Here is an 18,399-nt window from a genome sequence, read left to right as displayed (position 1 = left end):
TTTAGGCCTTCCCTGGTTGCAGTTGTATAATCCCACGTTTGACTGGAATACTGGGGTTCTTACCAAATGGGGTAATGAATGCTTGACGTCATGTTTTTCTGTCAATTCTATTTCTCCCCCTGAGGAGGTGAACACGCTACCTGAGTTTGTTCAGGACTTCGCTGATGTTTTCTCTAAGGAGGCCTCCGAAGTGTTACCTCCTCATAGAGAATATGATTGCGCTATCGATTTGGTACCTGGAGCTAAGCTCCCTAAGGGTAGGATATTTAATCTCTCTTGTCCCGAACGTGAAGCCATGAGAGAGTATATGCAGGAATGCCTGGCCAAGGGTTACATTCGCCCCTCTACTTCTCCGGTAGGTGCTGGCTTCTTCTTCGTAGGGAAGAAGGATGGTGGTCTTAGGCCATGCATTGGCTACCGTAACTTGAATAAGGTCACTGTAAGGAACCAGTATCCCCTTCCTTTGATTCCTGATCTCTTTAATCAGGTTCAGGGGGCCCAATGGTTCTCTAAGTTTGATCTACGGGGGGCGTATAACCTTATCCGCATCAAAGAGGGGGATGAGTGGAAGACTGCGTTTAACACGCCCGAAGATCATTTCGAATACCTCGTCATGCCCTTTGGGTTGTGTAATGCTACCGCGGTCTTCCAGAATTTCATAAATGAGATTTTAAGAGATTACCTGTGGGTATTTTTTGTAGTGTACCTTGATGACATACTTGTGTTTTCCAAGGACTGGTCCTCCCACATTGAGCATGTCAGGAAGGTGCTCCAGGTCCTTCGGGAAAACAAACTGTTTGCGAAGACCGAAAAATCTGTGTTTGGGGTGCAGGAGATACCATTTTTGGGTCAAATCCTCACTCCTCCTGAATTCCGCATGGACCCTGCCAAGGTCCAGGCTGTGGCGGAATGGGTCCAACCTGCCTCCCTGAAGGCATTACAGTGCTTCTTGGGGTTCGCTAATTATTACAGGAGATTTATTGCTAACTTCTCGGTCATCGCTAAGCCTCTTACGGATCTCACTCGCAAAGGTGCTGATCTCCTCCGCTGGCCTCCTGAGGCTGTCCAGGCTTTTGAGGTCCTTAAGAAGTGCTTTATCTCGGCCCCGGTGCTGGTTCAGCCCAACCAAATGGAGCCATTTATCGTGGAGGTTGACGCGTCCGAGGTGGGAGTGGGGTCTGTCTTTTCCCAGGGTACCAGGTCCCTCACCCATGTCCGTCCCTGTGCCTACTTCTCCAGGAAGTTTTCGCCCACTGAGTGTTAGGGATCTGCCAGGTACTTCATCTAGCTATACTCCTGGGATTAATCAATCCACACCTGAGGCCAGACCTGTTCGACTGACACCATCTCCCACCAACCAGGGTGGCAGGCTCAGGAGTGGGAGAGCCTATCGCGGCCTGGTCTCTCGGAGTTAGCTCCGCCCCCTGCCCTTTATTACCTGCCCTGTGCTCTCCCTCAGTGCTTGTAATTCTTTTGGATTCCTGGCCCCACTGCTGCTTGCTCCAGCCTGCTTCTGCCGTGCTTCTGCCTTGCTGCAGTTCTGCTTGACCTGCTTGCTTGCCCTGGCTTGCTTCTGTCTCCGTGCCCGCTCGGGTGTACTCCCTTCGTCCTGGTCCTGACTGTTCGTTCGCCGCCCCGTTTCCTCGTGGCGTTCCGTGGCTACTGCCCCTTCCCTTGCGTGTTCCCTGTTTGTCTTCCTGTGCACTTAGCCAGCGTAGGGACCGCCGCCCAGTTGTACCTCGTCGCCTAGGGCGGGTCGTTGCAAGTAGGCAGGGACAGGGCGGTGGGTAGATTAGGGCTCACTTTCCCTTCACCTCCTTCCTGCCATTACATAATTACAAGCCCTTACCTAGTCTACCATTTCTCCTACGCTGACGCTATCATGGACCCCCTTGAGACCCTGACCCAGCAGATGCAGGGCCTCTCCCTACAGGTCCAGGCCCTGGCCCAAAGGGTCAATCAGGGTGACGCTGCTTTAGTAGTACCCCTCACCTCACCTCTAGAACCCGACCTCAAGTTACCTGACCGGTTTTCAGGGGACCGTAAGACGTTTCTCTCCTTCCGGGAGAGTTGCAGACTGTATTTCCGCCTAAAGCCCCACTCCTCAGGTTCCGAGAACCAGCGGGTGGGTATCATCATATCCCGACTCCAGGAAGGGCCCCAAGAGTGGGCCTTCTCCTTGGCTCCTGACGCCCCTGAACTTTCCTCTGTTGATCGTTTTTTCTCTGCCCTCGGACTCGTTTACGACGAGACTGACAGGACTGCTTTAGCCGAGAGTCAGCTGGTGACCTTACGTCAGGGTAGGAGACCGGTTGAGGAATACTGTTCTGATTTTAGGAAGTTGTGCGTAGCTTCTCAGTGGAACGATCCGGCCCTAAGGTGCCAGTTTAGGTTAGGATTATCTGACGCCCTGAAGGATCTGCTGGTTAGCTACCCCTCGCCTGACTCCCTTGACCAGGTTATGGCCCTAGCAGTACGACTTGACCGACGTCTCAGGGAACGTCAGCTAGAACGCTTCAGTGTGCTCCCCTCTGACTCTTCTGCGATTCCCCCCGAGGTCCCGTCTCCTCGCCCCTCCACGGAGGACTCGGAGGTACCTATGCAACTCGGGGCCTCCATGTCCCCTCGACAACGTAGGGAGTTTCGCAGAATGAATGGTCTCTGCTTCTACTGTGGGGACGACAAGCATCTACTGAACACCTGTCCCAGGCGCAAGAATAAGAAGCATCGGGGAGGTCACTTGGGCGCACAGGTATTTCCCGTTAATGTGAAACGCAATAAAATTTTGCTTCCCTTTCAGGTCTCGTTTGCTGGCCGGTCTGCCACGGGCAGTGCTTTCGTGGATTCTGGCTCATCTGTTAATATCATGTCTGTGGAATTTGCTATGTCTCTAAAGATGCCTTGTATTGATTTACCTTATCCTATCCCTGTAGTAGGAATCGACTCAACCCCCCTTGCTAATGGTTATTTTACTCAGCATACTCCTGTTTTTGAACTCCTGGTTGGCTCCATGCATTTGGAGCAGTGCTCTGTACTGGTGATGCAGGGATTATCGTCTGATCTGGTTTTAGGCCTTCCCTGGTTGCAGTTGCATAATCCCACATTTGATTGGAATACTGGGGATCTCACCAAATGGGGTAATGAATGTCTTATGTCATGTCTTTCTGTTAACTCTATTTCTCCCCGGGAGGAGGTAAACACGCTTCCTGAGTTTGTTCAGGACTTCGCCGATGTGTTTTCTAAGGAGGCCTCCGAGGTGTTGCCCCCCCATAGAGATTACGATTGCGCCATCGATTTGGTGCCTGGTGCCAAGCTTCCTAAGGGTAGGATATTTAATCTTTCATGTCCTGAACGTGAAGCTATGAGGGTGTATATCCAAGAATGCCTGGCCAAGGGTTTCATTCGCCCCTCGACTTCTCCTGTAGGTGCTGGCTTCTTCTTCGTGGGGAAGAAGGATGGTGGTCTTAGGCCGTGCATTGATTATCGTAACCTGAATAAGGTCACCGTAAGGAACCAGTACCCACTTCCTTTGATTCCGGATCTTTTTAATCAGGTTCAGGGAGCCCAGTGGTTTTCTAAGTTCGATCTACGGGGGGCATATAACCTTATCCGCATCAAAGAGGGGGATGAGTGAAAAACTGCGTTCAACACACCCGAGGGTCATTTCGAATACCTGGTCATGCCCTTTGGGTTGTGTAATGCCCCTGCTGTCTTCCAGAATTTTATTAATGAAATCCTGAGAGAGTACCTGGGTAATTTTCTTGTTGTGTACCTTGATGACATACTGGTGTTTTCCAAGGACTGGTCCTCCCACGTGGAGCATGTCAGGAAGGTGCTCCAGGTCCTTCGGGAGAATAATCTGTTTGCTAAGACTGAAAAATGTGTCTTTGGGGTACAGGAGATACCATTTTTAGGGCAAATCCTCACTCCTCATGAATTCCGCATGGACCCTGCCAAGGTTCAAGCTGTGGCGGAATGGGTCCAACCTGCCTCCCTTAAGGCGTTACAGTGTTTTTTAGTGTTCGCCAACTATTACAGGAGATTTATTGCCAACTTCTCGGTCGTCGCTAAGCCTCTTACGGACCTTACCCGCAAGGGTGCCGATGTCCTCCATTGGCCCCCTGAGGCCGTCCAGGCCTTTGAGACTCTCAAGAAGTGCTTTATCTCGGCCCCCGTGCTGATTCAGCCCAACCAAGAGGAGCCATTTATTGTGGAGGTTGACGCTTCAGAGGTGGGAGTGGGGGCCGTCTTGTCCCAGGGTACCAGCTCCCTCACCCATCTCCGCCCCTGTGCTTACTTCTCTAGGAAGTTTTCGCCCACGGAGAGTAACTATGATATTGGCAACCGCGAACTTCTAGCCATTAAATGGGCTTTTGAGGAGTGGCGGCACTTCCTGGAGGGGGCCAGACACCAGGTAACGGTCCTTACGGATCACAAGAATCTGGTTTTCCTAGAATCGGCCCGGAGGCTTAATCCTAGACAAGCTCGGTGGGCACTATTCTTTACCAGATTTAATTTCTTGGTTACCTATAGGGCTGGGTCCAAGAATATTAAGGCTGACGCTCTGTCACGTAGTTTCATGGCCAATCCTCCTTCCGAGAAGGATCCCGCTTGTATTTTACCCCCTGGTATAATCGTCTCTGCCACGGATTCTGATTTAGCTTCTGATATCGCGGCTGATCAGGGTGCAGCTCCCGGGAACGTCCCTGGGGACAAACTGTTTGTTCCCCTGCAATACCGGCTGAGGGTACTCAGGGAAAACCATGACTCCGCTCTATCTGGTCATCCTGGCATCTTGGGCACCAAACACCTCATTACCAGAAACTATTGGTGGCCTGGGTTGCCTAAAGATGTTAGGGCTTACGTCGCCGCTTGTGAGGTTTGCGCTAGGTCCAAAACCCCTAGGTCCCGACCTGCGGGCCTACTACGTTTCTTGCCCATTCCCCAGAGACCTTGGACCCATATCTCCATGGATTTTATCACCGATTTGCCTCCATCTCAGGGCAAGTCGGTGGTGTGGGTGGTAGTCGACCACTTCAGCAAAATGTGCCACTTTGTGCCCCTTAAGAAGCTACCTAACGCCAAGACGTTAGCTTCTTTGTTTGTGAAACACATCCTGCGTCTCCATGGGGCCCCAGTCAATATCATTTCTGACAGAGGGGTACAATTTGTTTCCTTATTTTGGAGAGCTTTTTGTAAAAAGTTGGAGATTGATCTGTCCTTCTCCTCCGCCTTCCATCCCGAAACTAATGGCCAAACGGAAAGGACCAACCAATCCCTGGAACAATATTTAAGGTGTTTCATCTCTGACTGTCAATTCGATTGGGTCTCATTCATTCCCCTCGCCGAATTTTCCCTTAATAACTGGGTCAGTAACTCGTCAGGGGTCTCCCCCTTTTTCTGTAATTTTGGGTTTAATCCACGGTTCTCCTCCGTTTCACCTGGTAGTTCCAACAATCCCGAGGTAGAGGTCGTTCATCGGGAACTGTGTACAGTCTGGGCCCAGGTTCAGAAGAACCTAGAGGCGTCCCAGAGCATACAAAAAACTCGGGCAGATAGAAGACGTTCTGCTAACCCCTTGTTTATGGTCAGGGATCTGGTGTGGCAATCGTCTAAGAACTTGCGCCTTAAAGTCCCGTCCAAGAAGTTTGCTCCCCGGTTTATAGGGCCGTACAAGATCATTGAAGTTCTCAATCCTGTCTCCTTCCGACTGGAGTTGCCCCCATCTTTTCGAGTACACAACGTGTTTCATGCCTCCCTCCTTAAACGCTGCTCCCCGTCCTTGGCTCCCTCGAGGAAACCTCCTGTCCCCGTTCTCACCCCTGAGGGGGTAGAATTTGAGGTGACCAAGATTGTGGACAGCAAGATGGTCAAAGGCTCCCTCCAGTACCTGGTCCATTGGAGAGGATACGGGCCTGAGGAGAGGACTTGGGTACCCGCCCGGGATGTTCACGCTGGGGTATTGGTCAGGAGGTTCCACCTTCATTTCCCCAATAAACCAGGTCCATCTAGAAAGGGTCCGGTGGCCCCTCATAAAAGGGGGATACTGTTAAGGATCTGCCAGGCACAGCTTCTGTGTCAACGCCCATAGGTAATCAGTCTGCACCTGCTTCTATGTCTGTGAGACTGACTCCATCTTCCACCACTCAGGATGGCAGGCTTAGGAGTGGGAGAGCCTATCACAGCCTGGCCAGACGGAGCTAGCTCCCGCCCTCTGTCTATTTATACCTGCCTTTCCTGTTCCTCCTTGCTTGTGATTCTTCTCCTTTGGTTTCCTGGCCCTGCTGCAGCTTCTTGAACTATTTAACCCTGCTTCATATTGACCTTGGCTTACTGACTACTCTCCTGCTCTGCATTTGGTACCTCGTACACTCCTGCTTTGACTCGGCTTGTTCACTACTCTCCTGCTCTGCGTTTGGTACCTCGTACACTCCTGGTTTGACTCGGCTCGTTCACCACTCTTGTTGCTCACGGTGTTGCCATGGGCAACTGCCCCTTTTTCCTTGCTTCTGTGTACCCTTGTCTGTTTGTCTGTTGTGCACATATTGAGCGTAGGAACCATCGCCCAGTTGTACCCCGTCGCCTAGGGTGGGTCGTTGCAAGTAGGCAGGGACTGAGTGGCGGGTAGATTAGGGCTCACTTGTCTGTTTCCCTACCCCGTTCATTACAGTATATACATATGTTTACTGGATGGCTGTGATGGATGCCTCTGACAGATGCAGTCCATCAGTTATCTGTCACCCATAGACTTCCATGTTAAATAAAGTATACGTTTAACGTATATTTTTTTTTACTAGAAGGAGTTAGAGTTAGTATTATAACAATTTGTATAACTTCATTCACATCTGCTTCGGGGTTCGGTTCGTGGCTTCTGTCAGACTTTTCCGTGAGGGGAACCCATGAACGGAAACCAAACTGAAACAAACGCAAACCATAGCTTTCCATTCGCATTATCATTGATTTCAATGGTAACGCATTCGTTGCAATTGGATTCCGTTTGTCACCGTTCTGTAAGCTTTCCGTTGTTTTGACGGAATCAATAGTGTAGTAGACTGCTGGTACAAATACTAATGGATCTCAGCCGAGACCTACAGTAGATGAACGTCACTGTAGCCCTGGCAAAGAAAGTTCAGGATTGATGATTGTGCTTTGAGACAAAATATTGAATTTATCCATTAAACATTAATAAAAGTTATGTTTTAATGGGATGGAATAAGGGTATTTGTCACCGCTAGGAAAATTGTGAAATAACTCTTAGAAGAGGCACACAATCTTGGTGGTTACTAACACATGAAGTAGTTCCAAAAATTTCACGGGGCTGCTAAAATGCTGCTGCTAAAATTTGTGTCACAAGACGTTTTATTTAGACAATCACAGAATGAACATAAAGAACATATAGACACTTCCAGCTATTCACATATATAGATTTGGTCCTTTGTAGGAGTTGTTAGAAAGAAACACTAAATTAATAATTTTGTACCAGACGTTTTGGTACACCCAGACCATTCTCAACAAATTACGGTATCTGTAACCATTGTGTTCAAGTCAAAATGGATAGTGACTCACGTTATAAAAGCAACCAACAAATTTGAACACTCCCCCCTAATGAAGCTGTGGTGAAATGCACGGCGGGTCTGCGGTGGTGTATCCTGTACCTGGTCCTCTTTCCAGCTAATATTGCGGTATTTTTTGTATGTATTTATGTATCTTTTAGGGGCCTGCGTATGACCCACTAAGGGTCTATATGGTTGTACTCTCATGCCCCCCTTCTGTGACTTTTTGTGCCTATATAATTTTTGAGGCCTTGATACAGTCTGCATATCCAGGTCACCCACCATGTGTATTTTACGCCTTCTTTGCGAAGTCTCTGATTTTATTTAATGTCTATTATAGTGTTGTGTCATTTATTATATATGTATGATTAAATTAACTTTGATACTTGATTTCTTGTAAAACACCTTTGTTAGTGTGATTTATATAGGTTTTTGACTTCCCCTGTAGGTCTTTACCTCTCTAACAGAGACCACACCCAAACTGTGTTACCTCACACAATGCAATGCTGCCATACTGCTTTCCTCCAAGGACTCACTTACTTGCCAGTAGACGACCTCCTGCTCAGCTCTGCATAGGCTATCATTTATTTTACCTACTTATTCATGTGTCCCAACCTCTGGTCTACCTCTCTCAAAGCAGCAGCCTCAAGTTAACCCTGCTTCAATGCAGAGGGACAAGCTCGATTAATTCGGTGACCTGGTCCCAGCCTCATTCTGCACAGACAAACAGGAACTCTAGTCCTCTTAAAGAGGCTCTGTCACCAGATTATAAGTGCCCTAACTCCTACATAGTCTGATCGGCGCTGTAATGTAGACAACAGCAGAGGTTTTTATTTAAAAAAAACGAGCAAGTTATGAGCAATTTTAGATTTATGCTAATTAATTTCTTAAAGACCAACTGGGCGTGTTTTTACTTTTGACCAAGTGGGTGTTGTAAAGAAGTGTATGAGGCTGACCAATCAGTGACCAATCAGCCTCATACACTTCTCATTGTTCCAGCCCAGCTTCTTTCACTGCACAATCACACTGCGTCGCACAGACCTATGTTAGCCTATGGGGCCGTGCAGACAGTCCGTGATTTTCACGCATATGTCCGCTGCGTGAAATGAACGACATGTCCTATATTTCTGCGCTGTTCGCGCATCACGCACCCATTGAAGTCAATGGGTGCGTGAAAATCACGCGCACCACACGGAAGCACTTCAGTGGGACGCGCGTGATTCGCGCAACAGCAGTAAGAAGTATGAATGAAAACAGAAAAGCACTATGTGCTTTTCTGTTTACAAACATACAAACAGAGTGTCATAATGATGGCGGCTGCGCGAAAATCACGCAGTCGCTCATCATATGGTGATGACACACGTAGCTGTTAAATGCCTTTTGCGCGCGCAAAACGCCACGGATTTGCACGCGCAAAACACACACGCTCGTGTAAATCCTCCCTAACACCATAGGTGCCTATCAGTGTACTTACTTAAAGGAGTTTTAGGGATCCATTCACACGTTGCGGTTGAGGTGCTGTTAGAACCGCATCCAAAAACCCATGCGTTTACTGAAAATTGGTGCATTTTGATGCGGTTGCATTTTTTAACGCAACCGCATTAAAAAATGCACCAAATCGCTGTAAAAATGCATGCTTTTTTTGGATGTGATTTTTCTATGCGCTTCTAACCACACCTCATGAATTGTGTCTGGAAGGGAGATTTGGACACCTGAAGCTTATATAACTTCTGGTGTTCAGATTATTTATTAGTTCTTAGGGTATGTTCACACGGCCAAATTTCAGACGTATACGAGGCGTATTTTGCCTCGTTTTACGTCTGGAAATACGTCTCAAATACGTCGTCAAACATCTGGCCATTACTTTCTATGGGTATAACGCTGTATTGTCCACACGACGCGTAATTTTACGCGTCGTACGGCAATTACGACGCGTAAAATTATGCCTCGTAAAAAGAAGTGCAGGACACTTCTTTGGACGTTTTTGGAGCTGTTTTCTCATAGACTCCAATGAAAACAGCTCCAAAAACGGACGTAAAAAACGCCACGAAAACGGCGTGAAAACGCCGCGAAAAATGCGAGTTGGTCAAAAAACGTCTGAAAAGCAGGGTCTGTTTTCCCTTGAAAACAGCTCTGGATTTTCAGACGTTTTTGTTGACTACGTGTGAACATACCCTTACAATCGGAGTGGAAGAAAGCATATTGTAAGGGCACGTTCAGATGTGGCGGAATTTTTCCGCTGCAAATATTGGTGCAGATTTGGGGCAATTACACAACGAATCTGTAGCAACATTTGCATATTTGACAGGTAATTTAGACATTGCAGATATCACAGTGGACTTGCCACAGATTTCAGTTTTTGCATTGCAAAGGCTGAAATCCGCAGTGAAATTCCGCTTCTTCTCCGCAATGGAAAGAGCATGCTGCGGAGGGAAAATTCTGCACCGCAGCCTAATTTCCGCACAGTTATTTTCTGCAACGTCTGAATTAACTTTCCTAAAACTGTATAGAAAGAAATGAAAAAAACGGCTGCTGCAGAATTCCACTGCGGACTATCCTCAGCGGAATTCAACAGCAATTCCGCCATGTGTGAATGTGCCCTTAGGGCGGGTTCACACATGGCGGAATTGCACTTAAATTCCGCTGCGGACACTCCGCAGCGTTAATCCGCAGCGGAGCCGTTTCTACATTGACTTTCACTTTAATTTAGCAGTGTTCGTTTACACGATGCGTACAATTCCGCTGCGGAGCATAGGCTGCGGAGCGGAATTTGGTGTCCGCAGCATGCTCTGTCTGTTGCGGAGCAGTGGCGGACTCATGGCGGAATTTCTCCATTGACTTCAATGGAGATTCAAAGTTCCGCAATGAAGTCCGCAGCTGTCATGCACATGTCATGTGTGCTGCGGATGCGTCTTGCTTTTTTTACTTGACATTTCTTCATTCTGGCTGGACCTATGTATTTCTAGGTCTACAGCCAGACTGAGGAAGTCAATGGGGCTCCCGTAATGACGGGAGCGTTGCTAGGAGACGTCAGTAAATAGTCACTGTCCAGGGTGCTGAAAGAGTTAAGCGATCGGCAGTAACTGTTTCTGCACCCGGGACAGTGACTACCGATCCCAATATACATGTATCTGTAAAAAAAAATGAAGTTCGTACTTACCGAGAACTCCCTGTTTCTGTCTCCAGTCCGGCCTCCCAGGATGACGTTTCAGTGTAAGTGACGGCTGCAGCCAATCACAGGCCAAGCACAGGCTGCAGCGGTCACATGGACTGGCGCGTCATCCAGGGAGGTCGGGCTGGATGCCGAAGGAGGGACGCGTCATAAAGACAACGGGCGGTAAGTATGAATTTCTTTTACTTTCACTAGGGAAAGTGCTGTCCCTTCTCTCTATCCTGCACTGATAGGGAGAAGGGAAGCACTTTTCCCGCAGTCCGCAGCAGCTAGTCCGCATCAATTTTCTGCACATTTTGTGCAGATCCGCAGCCGTAATCCGCAACCCGGATTAGGTGCGGCATTGATGCGGACAGTTGCGGAGGAATTCCGCCATGTGTGGTCATGCCCTAAGTGTCTATTCATAAGGTGTGGTCATATCAACGTTCATTGCAGCGAGTGCCACAAAATCATGGCAAAACAATGTGTCTTTTGCTAAATTGTATCAAAACTGAAACATTTTGCCACAATTTTGCAGTTATTGACCCCAATAAACTGCAATTTGATCGCACTATGTGAATAGACCCTTCAAGTGCATTCAAAATATTACTTTTCACTAAATCTTTTCTGCCAGCGACATTTGATTCTTACTAAAAGCGGTATTTAGCACGGATATTTTTTTAAATAAGTGTTATTGGCTAGATTCCATTTAAATGTAAAATCTGTTAAATAATAGGAAGGAGGGATGTGTCTTTAGGTTGTTTTGTATTCTGTATGAAATCTAATGAACATTAGAAACATGGGGACCATTGAGTGTGCTTATTAATGGAAATTGGGTTTTGATTAGAGGCTTTGCCATTCTGAGTTGATTGGGAAAACTGCTTGTAGTAAATGTCATTTTCTGCACTACTGGGTAATCTGACATAAGCAACACAAAATATAATTTTAGTGTAATGCAAACAGAAATTGTGCAGAAATTCTTTCAATAAAAAAATACTTTGTCTATGATTGTTCACTGCGAGGAAAATCATAATGTAGATAAAATAATCTTAATTTCTACAATTGAATGTATCACAAAGAAGTTAGCTGTGTTGCTAATCTCGAGATTTGTGCAGCCATAAAAAAGGCTTGTGAAGCTCGTGTCTACACTGCCCCCATTGCTGAACTCACCAACAACTCAATGGTGCCTGACCAAGGATGCCCACCTCATTGTTCTTTGCATATCTAAAATCTGAGCAGTATGTCAAACATCATCGTTTTTTACGCTGTGTTCACCACATTACAAATGTGCCTTTCGACCATTCTCAAAGTACTATTTTTGTTCAACAAATTAACAAAACTTACTTCTGTTTTTGTCACGGTTATTCGCATAAGTGGTGTGATATTTGCTGTAACTAGGTGATGGATGTGACCTAATGATGCAGACACCAAAATCATCTAAGCGTCTCTCTTTTCTATGTAAATGATGTGCTGGATAAAGATCCCGTGCGAGACACATTCTGGCAATTCCCACTGATGTATCTTTTTCAATTTTTTTCTAAATACTTAACTAATGTCTGATTTGCATTCTGCCATGTCTAAGTATCCGATTAATTTGCCATTAGCGCCGCTCACTGTTCTGTTTTGCTACAGAATTATGAAATATAATTTACCTGTATGATGACCTTAGAAGAGGGAAAGTTGAGCTAAAGTTGTGACACTGCAGTCAGCAGGGTTTTGTCTGCCATTTCAGTAATGCCAGACGGTTATTTCAGCCATCTAAGGACATGTTCATACGTGGCAGAATTTTTCCGCTGCAAATGTTGCTGCAAATTCACGGCAATTACGCAATGAATTTGCAGCAACATTTGCATATTTGACAGGTCATTTAGATGTTGCGGATATCATAGCAGACTTGCCGCAGATTCCAGGCTTTGCATTGCAAAATCTGCTTCTTCTCCGCAATAGACTGTGCATTCTCAGGTGTGAAAATTCTGCACCACATTCTAAATTCTGCACTGTTATTTTCTGCAACATCTGAACAAAGTTACCTAAAAAGGTATAGAAATCAATGGAAAAAACGGCTGCTGCGGATTTCCACAGCAATTCTGCCACGTCTGTATATGCCCTTACGGCCTATGTGTAGTTTCCAAACTCAGGTCCTGCTGAATAGGAGGCAGATACAGTACCAGTGAGCCCAGGCTGCATTGCTATCTATGTAAGACTTTTCTCTGCCTAAATACCTCAATGTTATTATCTTTCACAGACATAAGGTACTGAATTATAGAGAGATATATAGAGAGATATAGAAGTACATTACAAGAAAAGAAACATTAAAAGTGAAAGTCCCCTAATGGACAGTAAAGTTAACGTTGTTGATCAGATTTTCGTTAATAACTAAAGATAATTACCTTTCCTAACTGGTGCAGGACCCAACTGGAGGAAGGGCACTTTTAGAATCAATAGAGATGATAGAATAACAAAGGTGCTGCAGGGGGGGGGGGATGCTGCAAGTACAGGAGATGGCACTATGTACAGGGGGATGGCGCTATTTGCAGGGGGTGGCACTATATACAGTGGGTGTGGTACTATCTACAGTGGGGTGCTATATACAGGGGGTGTGACACTATCTACATGGGCACTGTGGCATTATATTGGCACTACCTACAGGTGACAATGTGGTGCTATCTACATGGGCACTGTGTGTGGCACTATGTGGGTACTATCTACAGGGAGAACTGTGGCACTATGTGGGTGCTGTTTCACTATTTACAGTGGACACTATCTATGTGGGCACTGGCACTTTATATGTGGGCAATGTGACACTATCTACAGTGGTATTGTGTCATTATCTACATGGACAGTGTGGTGTTTTCAGGGGGTTGGGACAAAAAAAACCTAACGATTAAAATTAATCTATTTTTTTAACGTCTATGAAAAATGGATGCATGAAGTCTTGTAAAAAACAAAGTAAAAATGGCTGTGACATTCAAAGCAGTTGCAAAGATATTATCGTTTAAAGAAGTGCATATCAGAAATTGAAAATTTGACCTGGCCACAGGGGCATCAATGACATCTTAGTTATAGACAGACCATTATTTCTGATTTTTAAGGATTCTATAATGACTGGGTCTGTTTCACAGGAAAAGTTTTGGAATTGTTGAAATCACAGGATCTATATACATGTAAACGATATGCACAATGAAATGGAAATAAAATATTCCAAATATCTTGATTTAATCAGTATCGAGAATGAGCACCACACACAGAAATACACGCACTTGCATGCCTTGGCATGCTATCAATGAGGTTATTAATCGTCTGAAGAATGTTATGCCACGCAGAATGCGCTTGGGTACGCAAATCATCAAGATTGGCTGCTGGCAAGTCAAGTTTGAAGACGATGCAGGCCATGTTTGCACGTTTAGGCAATATGCGGCCTGGCGTTGTTTTGTTGAAAAGCGGCTTCTGGGACACTTTGGAGAAATGGCCGTACCACTGGTTCCACTGGTTCTACGACCAAATCAATGTAACGCCGAGCTGTTACCGTACCTAAAATGAAGCCTAGAGCGGTCCGGCTACCATACATTATTCCACCCCACATCATAATCCCAGGAATAGGACCGGTCTGACGTTCCCTTGTGAAGATCTCTTCATGGCATTTCCCACGTGGTCTCCAGACCAATCTCCGGCTATCATTGCGTCTGAGAAAAAAGCAGTACTCAACGCTGAAGAGGATGGAACTCCATTCCAGCCTTCATTGCCGACTTGTTGTGCCCCATGTTAGCCTTTCAGAGCGGTGGCTTGTGATCAATGTAGCTGGACGTCTGGCTTGTAGTCCAGCGCCTTCTGATGGTTTGTGTCGACACTGGTTGCCACCCTAGGCTTGGAATGTGACGTCCAACTTCACTCGCAGTGCAGAGGTTCGCCTCCGCGCACCTCTTGCTCTCATTCCCGTTCATTGTTTTTCTCCCAACCTCCAGGACACGCAACGTTGAACACTGCTGACATCTCGGCCTAGGCGCGTAGCGATCTGCCAGAGTGATAAACCCAGGTTTTTCAGTTCAAGTATTATGTACCTCTCAGTTTGTGAGAAGTGGCGTTAAAGAGGCTCTGTCACCACATTATAAGTGCCCTATCTCCTACATAAGGAGATGGGCGCTAATAATGTAGGTAACAGCAGTGCTTTTTATTTAGAAAAACAATCTATTTTTACCACGTTAGGAGCGATTTTAGCTTTATGCTAATTAGTTTCTTAATGCCCAAGTGGGCGTGTTTTTACTTTAGACCAAGTGGGCGTTGTACAGAGGAGTGTATGATGCTGACCAATCAGCGTCATGCACTTCTCTCCATTCATTTAGTCAGTGCATAGTGACACTGCGTTGTTCGCTATGTGCTGTCTTATACTTACATAATAATGTTACTGAAGTGTTTAGACAGTGAATAGACATTCCTTCCAGCCAGGACGGGATGTCTATTCAATATCCAGGCACTTCGTTAACGTTTCTGTGGTACTTACAGCAGAGCAAGCATAATCTCGCGAGATCACGCTCTAAATGGCAGGTTACAGCGAGATTACGCTTTGCTCTGCTGTAAGTACCAAACAAACGTTAACGAAGTGTCGGGATTGTGAATACACATCCCGCCCTGGCTGGAGGGAATGTCTATTCACTGTCGAAACACTTCAGTAACGTTAATATGTCAGTATAAGGGTATGTTCACACGACAGCGTCCGTAACGGCTGAAATTACGGGGATGTTTCCGCCTGAAAACATCCCCGTAATTTCAGCCGTAACGGCATGTGCAGGCGCTTGAACGCCGCGTCCATTACGGACGTAATTGGCGCTGCTATTCATTGGAGTCAATGAATAACGGCTCCAATTACGCCCCAAGAAGTGACAGGTCACTTCTTTGACGCAGGCGTCTATTTACGTGCCGTTATTTGACAGCGGCGCGTAAATATACGCCTCGTGTGAACAGACAAACGTCTGCCCATTGCTTTCAATGGGCAGATGTTTGTCAACGCTATTGAGGCGCTATTTTCGGACGTAATTCGGGGCAAAAACGCCCGAATTACGTCCGTAATTAGTGTGTGTGCACATACCCTAGGGGTATGTTTACACGACAGCATCCGTAACGGCTGAAATTACGGGGATGTTTCCGCCTGAAAACATCCCCGTAATTTCAGCCGTAACGGCATGTGCAGGCGCTTGAACGCCACGTCCATTACAGACGTAATTGGCGCTGCTATTCATTGGAGTCAATGAATAACGGCTCCAATTACGGCCAAAGAAGTGACAGGTCACTTCTTTGACGCGGGCGTCTATTTACGCGCCGTCATTTGTCAGCGGCGCGTAAATATACGCCTTGTGTGAACAGACAAACGTCTGCCCATTGCTTTCAATGGGCAGATGTTTGTCAAAGCTATTGAGGCGCTATTTTCGGACGTAATTCGGGGCAAAAACGCCCGAATTACGTCCGTAATTAGTGTGTGTGCACATACCCTAAGACAGCACATAATGAACAACGCAGTGTCACTATGCGCTGACTAAATGAATGGAGATAAGTGCATGATGCTGATTGGTCAGCGTCATACACTCCTCTGTACAATGCCCACTTGGGCATTAAGAAACTAATTAGCATAAAGCTAAAATCGCGCCTAATGTGGTAAAAATTGATTGTTTTTCTAAATAAAAAGCACTGCTGTCACCTACATTATAGCGCCCATCTCCTTATGTAGGAGATAGGGCACTTATAATGTGGTGACAGAGCCTTTTTAACTGGCACGTCAATGAACAGGAGGCATCACAGAATCATCCCTCATCACTTGATCTGCTTTTTGAGGTTTCAAGTGCTAAAAAACTTTGCTTTCAATTTGGCTTTTTTCCCTTTCCAACATGCCACAGATTGGAGCTAGGTGCTTGAAAATGTGATCTTTTGCAGATTTTAGCGGCACCTGCTACTACCTTGATTTGCATAACCTTACGGCTTGCCCTTCTTGGTGTTGCAATTTCAATTTTGAGGAGTGAACATTAATTAAAAAGACAAAAAATATAAACAAATGTTTTGCTTTATTTGATGAGGATAATACATCAATTCATGCCTTTAATTGCTTTATGTGATAATTGTTACTTTTGACTGAGTGATCTTTTATATCCTCCCATACAAGAAGGTTTTCTTCTTGAGTCATCTAGCTTTCCTAGTAAACAAGCAATTATGTTTATGTCCTTGAGCATTTTCTATCTCTTTTATTTCCAACATTAAACAATCCCGAAATATGTTGCAGAAGTTTTGCCAGATTCAATGGAGCAAAGATTCACACATTCAAAAAATCATCTGTCCTGTACATGCAAAAAGATTTAGCAGTTTATTACTAGCTAAATGTCATAAACTGTAACTCTCTACGTGTCCATCATCCATCACTGATTTCCAATCCGCTTGCACTTTCCGTTATTGTCTCAAGGTTAATGCTTAGTATTGATTAATGACAATAAGTATGAAGTCAATGTAGTAAGACAATTCGTTTTTTGTCCATTAGGATTAGAGCTACACAGAGATTATTTTTAGCAGTAAGACATTGTATGACTAAAATTGTATTAGATGCTATTTCATGAGTGCAGATTTGTATTTTAAAATTCTTTTAATGTTATTTTATCCCAAACTCAATTTGAAATATCAGCTCTCATGTGAAAAAATAATACTGTGCAACTTTTGTAAAAACTTCCATCATATGCAAATTTTCAGAGATGGGGTCCGACTGCAGGAACACCCATCAATCTTGAGAATGAAGCAGCTACAGCCCTAGTTTAGAGCTGCATTCGCTTCACTATTTTTGCCTGTTTTTCCTGGTCACCTGCTTGAATGGAGCCGTGCTGCAGTTCCCTGTATACATGGTGGCTGGGAGCCCACCATATATCCCTTTTGAAAGGGATACAGCGCTGTAACCCTTCATTCTAAGGATCGGTATGTCATCACTTTATTAATTATAAAGTCCACTTTAATGTAACTCCATTAAATTTAAAGGACAGTAATACTATGTATGGTGAATAATATTTGTCCAATAAATAACAAGTGATCACCTGTAATACAGTAATACTTTCAAAACATGGACTAAGAAGAACACAATTTCTCCTGCAGATTCCAGCGAAAGATCAAGTGCAAATTTATACATTTCCATGTTTAGATGTTTCTATTTCTGCAATTACTACATTTGTAGATCTCTCAGTAAATGGAATAAAGCAACTCATCCATATACAGTTCCCCATCTCCTCTTGCATTCATCAGATTGTGAGTTAGATAGTCACATTACTTAGAGTACTGTATATATAAATGTAATATATAAAAAAAATACTATCATAGAATTCTATGGCCCATGTTCACACGTAGTATTTTGACAAGCTTTTTGGAGCGGAAACCGCTCCGCAAAACTCATCAAAAACCGGGCAGTTTTCTCCCGTGAGCGGTAAAACCGCCTCGCGGGAGAAAGAAGGGACATGCCCTATCTTCGCGCGTTTACGCCTCTGACCACCCATTGACATCAATGGGAGGCAGAGAGAGCGTATTTAGCTGAGTTTTTTGCCCGTAGCACTCAATGGCCGCAGGCGAAAAGCGCCGCGAAAATCACGGCAAACGCCGTGCAGGAAGGACAAAATCTGCCTCAAATTCCCAAGCGGAATTTTGAGGCAGAATTTTCCTCCTGCAAAAAACTCTGTGTGA

This window comes from Rhinoderma darwinii, chromosome 4 (assembly GCF_050947455.1).
Source record: "Rhinoderma darwinii isolate aRhiDar2 chromosome 4, aRhiDar2.hap1, whole genome shotgun sequence".
NCBI lineage: Eukaryota > Metazoa > Chordata > Amphibia > Anura > Rhinodermatidae > Rhinoderma > Rhinoderma darwinii.
Note: the sequence above shows the minus strand (reverse complement) of the source record.